Raw genomic sequence first — 6,736 nt, 5'->3', positions numbered from 1 at the left:
AATAGGCACAAGATATTTTTGGATATTGCCAAACAAATATTGAAGTGATGAATTATGGGACCCATTGCAAATAAAATGCATAAAACCACAAGGGCTCAGCAGATGTAAAGGAACTGATGGGGTCTAAAACCTGATCTATTTGGATCTGGAGTGTAAGAAAAAGAAAGAATGTGATTGGAGACTGTGATTTGGAATTTCGAGTGTTCAGAGTTTGAGGTGCATGGTCTAGCCATTACAGTGATGATAAAGAAAAAAGAAAGTACACTTCAGCGATAGGGTATAACATGAAGCATGAATTTTACAGGTATGGCAGGGGTGATTATAGATTAGAAAGATGTGTCAAAATGTTATGGACGATGACCAATCCCAGAGTTCAGAAAATATGTAGATTATAGATCTGAAATATTTTATCTGCTCTGTGAGTATGCAGAGAAGAAGCAGACTCCTAGGACAATAATTCTAAAAATTAACAAATTAATGAGGCTGCCTAGATGCTAAAATAGCCACATTTCACAATATACTCTGGGCCTAAGAGAAATAATAAAAAATCATTTGTGTCATAAATAATATTTATTATAAAAAGATAAAAAATGTTTCTCTATATTGTGTCTGTCTAATCTTAATATATATTTTTTGAGCTATAAATATGTCTTATCATTATGAAAGCAATAGAGATAGAGAATTTGGAAAATGAATTTGAATGCAACAATATCATTTATTATCTCTGCAGTCAGAAATGAAATTCTCTTGATATTATGAAATATTTTTTTAGCCTTTCATTCACTCACAACCTTAAACCCAGAAATGCACAAACATACATACATAAATTATTATTGCATATTCAATTTCATATCCCACTTTAAATGATCAATTATAACAGTGATATTTAAAATATTAAATTATATCATTGATATTTTCCTACATTGATATTTTCCTGCAGCTGAGATACTTCTTTTAATAATTCGTAAGTTTTTCATCATATAGAGTTATCCTAATTTACTTAACTATTCTATTTTATCAGAAATATGGATGTTTCTATTATTTTTTAATTAGAAAGTAATATAAGTATCCTAATTTATACATTTTTAGGTACAATACTATTTTTAAGGCTAAATAGTAGAAATATGTTTGTTAGGTTATAAGGTATGTTTTTTTTTTCCTTTGAAGATAAGATGTAGGCTGAATTGGTATTATAAAAGTTTTCCCTCGTATACTCTTCAGTTTTGTAATAGTGATTTTTCTCAATTTGTAGTGACCATTATTGAGTATATAGAGTATATATAGTCCTGTTATCTGGCACCGTAATTACCAGTGGCTTTTAGTTAAAGAGAAAAAAAAAAGAGCTGTAGTAAGAATCACAAGGAAATGAATTGAGTTGAACTCACAGCATTATTAAATAACATGTTCAATTTTGAAACAGTATATGTGTCACCTTCATGTCTAATGCCAGGGCTTGACTTCTGCAGGACAGGCTGTTGGAAAGGGAAGATGAATATCAAGTGGGGAAGAACAAGAACTACCGGAACCCCACAAGCAGATGTAGGAAGCCACATAAGGACTGGGCCCCATATCAGTTCTTGCTAACTTGACGTGAATGTTCTACAGGAGAAGCTAACATCCTTCTCAGAGCTAAACACACACTTGGCCCAGGAATCAGTCTGAGGGATTGGAGAAGATCAAACAGTTGCAGGCTGAGCTCCATGCCAACAAAGTCAGTCATCAAATGACTGACAGTGTGATTCAGTTACAGAAGTGCCTGGTGACTCTGACCTGACCTTTGGAGCATAAAAAAGCAATATGGCTGCTGCTTTCCTGCAACCCTCTAAACCTAGCTCAGAAACCTTTCTTGTGGCCTACCTTAACCAGAAATATACCGGAAGAAGAATTCTGAGAAGCTGAGTTCAGCCGGCAAAGCTGACATGTATATAATATAGCCACCACATATAGTCAAGGTATTTTTTTCCAGATTATTACTATTTTCTTAACATTATTATTTTCTTACATAAAGCATACTTTCTATGACTTCAGATTTTGATTTAAAGGGTGTATTTAATAACACTTAAAAATAATTTGAATGCAGAATGTTCCTAGACTTTTAAAATACACATTGCCCAATATTTTATAATTTTCTTGTTCTCTTCTCAAAGTGACATCAATGATTTTTTTTAATTTTACATTACTAGGTTATATAAAATTACTTAATTTGTGTTCACAGAAACAACAATGCTCTTTCTTTTTCATTTACATTTTACAGGTGTTTGTGATTGTTAAATACATGAAGCATTTATAAGAAAATATGCCACCAGTCTAAACAGACTTGGGAACAATACAACAGAATGTTGTTAAGCACACAACTTTTTCGGTGGGAGGAGAAGTTCATGACCATAATTGAGAGTAACCTACTAATCACTAATTTTGGCTTACAAAAGCATTTTTTCCCAAATCTGCATTAAGTCGCATTATGTTGGTGGCTTCATTTGAGCCATAGTGGGAATATTTACATTATGTGATTGGTAAATACTCTAAATATGGGCTTGTCACCATAGGGGAAAAGCCAGTTCTCAAACTGTTGCCAGCACCCCACCTGTTATGTGTATGTGTGTACGCATATGTACACACACACACCCCCAAATATTTTAGAACTATTGCAATATATATGAAACTTTTTATTATTTTAAATCACCCCTTGGTAAACTATATTCATTTCTAAGATGTAGATTTTTCATGTTTACATATGGCCTATAATAAATATTATACATATATAGACACATAGGAGAAGCTAACATCCTTCTCACAGCTAAACACACACTTGGCCCAGGAATCAGTCTGAAGGATTGGAGAAGGTCGAACAGTCACAGGCTGAGCTCCATGCCAGCTAAGCTCTCTCTCTCTCTCTCTCTCTCTCTATTATATAATTGTAATTCCCTCAGGTTTCTTTTCCCCTTGGTGTGGTATAAATAATGGTATGTCTCACGATCAGCAGTGTCATATGTTTGAGGTTTTATGCAATATGACACATGTAGTCTATGGTTAATCATTCTATTTTTGCTGAATTTTTAGTTTCCAGGTTTTCACAATTACAAATGCTACAATGAATTTATTAGTAGTACGTATTTCTCATTTGGTTACCTGCCAGGGAGCTATCGATAAGGCTCAGATGGCAGTGGAAATTGTCCTGGCCAACTCCAGCAGAAGCAGCTCAGAGCTCGAGGTCCCACACATGGCAGAACTCCATTCAGGATCCAGGGGGGAAGGAACTGAGAGTTGAAGCATCTATCAGTGGCAGCCCAGAAGGCCCAGGTGCCTGAGTCCAAAGAGTAAGTTTTCACCCATTTGGTGGTAACTGGAGTCGACTTCACCCGCTCACTCAGAGAGGCCAACCCAGAAAGGAGCAGCAGGGTGCCCACAGCGAAGAGGCCATTCTTTCCCTCTTTTCCACCAACGCAATGGCTGCCTCCAACATGGTGATGTGCACACTTAACAGGGTTAACGTGGGACAGGGCGAGGCTGGGCATGGGCATTATCACTAGGTACCTGGACAATGTTTATCTTCATCCCCAAGAGGAGAGGTACCGAAAGGTCAAGCTGCAGAGCAAGGTGTTCCAGGAGTGCGTTAACTGCCTGGAAGAGGCCCATGAGTTTTTTGTGGCCATCGGTTTCCAGACGGCAGTGCTTCTCGATTAGGAGGGCACCTCAGAGTTCTATTGTCTGAGCCAAGTCACCCTGGGCCAGCCCCAGAGCCTGGAGAGGGACAAGGAGCAGCTGCTGAGCGCTGAGCCACAGCCAGCCAAACTGAACCTGCAGTGCTGGGTGCTCGGCCCTCGCCCCTGACCTCCTCATTCCTTCTGCCCCTGGGACTCCTTCCCCCTCACGATGGAGTTGATCTTGCAGTAGCAGAGGCTTAGCTCTGAGGGAGTGGAGCTGCTGTGTGCTGCTGCCCAAAACTGGGAGGGAGAAGGAAGATGAAAAGAGAGGTGAAAACATACCTACAGGCTGCGGCATATCCGCTTCACCGAAGGCTGCCCCTCTGGGGGACCTCTTATGACGGGGAGCGGGTGGGGTCAGTACAGCACAGGTTCCTCCATGGGCCTTACGGAGCGCCTGGCCGCCTTTTCAGCTGCGCGCTTCAGGACGGCAGAAATTGTCACAGGATGAGAACTTGGCCTTTAACGAGTGTGAGCTGGTGCCTTCAGTCCCCCTGACTTTCTCCTGAGACACAACTGGGCTAGAGGACATGAAGGCCATGGGGCCAAGCCACACTCGTCTATCTGGAAGCTCCAGCTTCTGTGAGCCATCAAGAAGCTCTTCTGAAGTAAAAGCAGGGTTGGCCTCACAATAAATGCATAAATACTAAAATAAAATAATAAAAATATTACTAATAATATATTCATTGTGAGGCTATAACTGAGGGTTGAATTTAAACCAGTAGACAGAAAAGGAATTAGTAGTTCAAGGGCATTTTCACCCTAAATCTTGTTAGATAACACCAATTTTTCAGTCTGAAAAAATATCAGATATGACTGCAACAATGGATATTAAAATCATATTTAGTTTCTATGCAAAATTTGTTTTGGTGAATATATATCTCTTACTATAGAAAGCACTGAAAAAGATTGTTGAATAAAATAGAGTGGAGTTTACATTATTTTAGAGAGTGAAGACCAATGTAAGAATAAGAAATATTTATCATGTATATATAAGAATATAATATTCATATAAGAGTAAGAAATTGATATCATATCACAGATAAGAATATGTATCATGTACAAAAAGCAGATAATTAAAGTGTTACAATCTAGAGTGAGATAGTGGCTAATTTAAATTGGCGGGCTTCTAAGATGAATAAGAAGGAGCCAATGAAGCAAAGAATAGAGGAAGAATATTTTCTATCTGAAGTTCCTAATATTGAGATAGTATTCGTGTTAAGGGTATGATAAGAAGGCCAATATGGCTGGAACATAGAGGAGAGTAGGAGAATAATATAACATGAAATCAGACAGGCTAATATGAACGACATCAGGATAAGGAGTTGGCATCTTATTCCAAGGGTAAGAAAGCCATTGGAAAGTTTTATACAGAGCAAATATTTAGGCATTTAAATTATCACCCTGGCTGCTAAACAAAGAAAAGGTAGTAAGGAATCAGAGTGGAAAAAGGGAAGCCAGTTCGTCTTGAGCTGCCGTAACAAAATACCATAGACTGGATGGCTTACACAACAGAAGTTTCTTTCTTACAGTTTTCGGGTTTGGGAAGCCCAAGATCTAGGCGCCAGCACGGTCAGGTTCTGGTGAGAGGTCTCTGTCTGTCTTGCAGATGGTGCCCTTCTGGCTGTGTCCCCACATGGCTGAGAGAGGAGAAAGCAAGCTGATTGCTGTCTCTTCTTATACGGTACTAATCCCATCATGAGGGCTCCACCCTCATGACCTCATCTAAACCAAATTATCTCCCAAAGGCCTATGTCTAAATATCAGGACATTGACAGTTAGAGCTTGACCATATGACAGGGGCAGGGTGGGGGTAGGAGAGAACAGGAGAAAATTCAGTCCACGGCACTAGAAACAATTGCAATAGTGTGGATGAGAACAGATGATGCCAAATATGAACAACTATTCAAATAATTTTAGCTGGGAGAGGGAATAGAAAAAAAATGGGGATATAGCTAAGGGGAGAGTGAGGCCAGAAGATATTTTTATCTTAATTGGAGATAATGGTACATATTTATATACTGATGGAAATTATGGCATGGAGGAGAAGAAATCAAAGATGCATGAAAGAGAATAATCAAAGGGCATATGTGGAGAAGGCAAAAATAGATGGGATCCAGAGCAAAGCAGATGCCATTGACAGGAGAAGGGCACAGATCTGTAGAAATAGGGCTGAAAGCAGAGGATATGTATGTAGATGGACGGAGATTGGAGATTTGGTGTGAAGGTCAGAGATTTCCCAAAGGATAGTCATACAGATCATTTTCGTAACTGCAGAAAGTTTCATCGTACAGCACTAACCTAAATGATTTTTATCATCCTAAGATTAAAGAAATATTCTCCTCCATTTTCTCTTAAAATTTACCTTTTACATATTATTTTTTATTTTAGATCTGAAAAGTATTTTTATACTTGATATACATTAGTGACTAATTTGATTTTTCCCCAATAACTAGCCAACTATCTTTAATCCATGTATTACAACCCTCATCCTTTCCCCACTTCATTAAAATTTCAACTTAGTTATATACAATGCCACTCTTTTGTATGTGCGTAGGTTGCATTTATAGCATATATGAAATACATAAATGTATATTAACATCTGCTGTTAGGGTTTTTTTGTTTCGTTTTTGTTTTTGCTGTTACATTTTAAGTCATTTGTATATGATAATTCATTTGTCCTTATATGCGTGATACATTTTGTATTACTGTCAATTATACTTTAGCATGACAATTGGCCTGTCATTATTTCCCCATTCAAAAAATTATCAGCTTTTCTGCTATATTTTTCCTTACTGATGAACATTTGAATAAGTTTGCTATGTTCCAATGCATGGTCCATATATTTTAGAAAAGTTGTGTTTGATTGGGATTTTATTATATTATACATTTCTTAGGAATATAGCCATTTTAATGCTATGATATGTCTGTTAATTTATCAGGAACTCTTATTTGATTAAAATCTATAATAATTCTCTATTAATAAATCCAACATGTTTCATTCCTAAGTTTTTAGTAATTGTCCTCATAAT

General features: G+C 37.5%; 1 pseudogene; it reads left to right on the top strand.

The window, feature by feature from the left end:
- Positions 1–291: 291 nt before the first annotated feature.
- On the top strand, positions 292–3,831 carry LOC103658452 (annotated as a pseudogene).
- The last annotated feature ends 2,905 nt before the right edge of the window (positions 3,832–6,736 follow it).

Source organism: Ursus maritimus, unplaced genomic scaffold (genome assembly GCF_017311325.1).
Source record: "Ursus maritimus isolate PB19 unplaced genomic scaffold, ASM1731132v1 scaffold_8, whole genome shotgun sequence".
Lineage (NCBI taxonomy): Eukaryota > Metazoa > Chordata > Mammalia > Carnivora > Ursidae > Ursus > Ursus maritimus.
The sequence above is the reverse complement of the archived record's forward strand: the minus strand, read 5'-3'. Positions and strand labels throughout refer to the sequence as shown.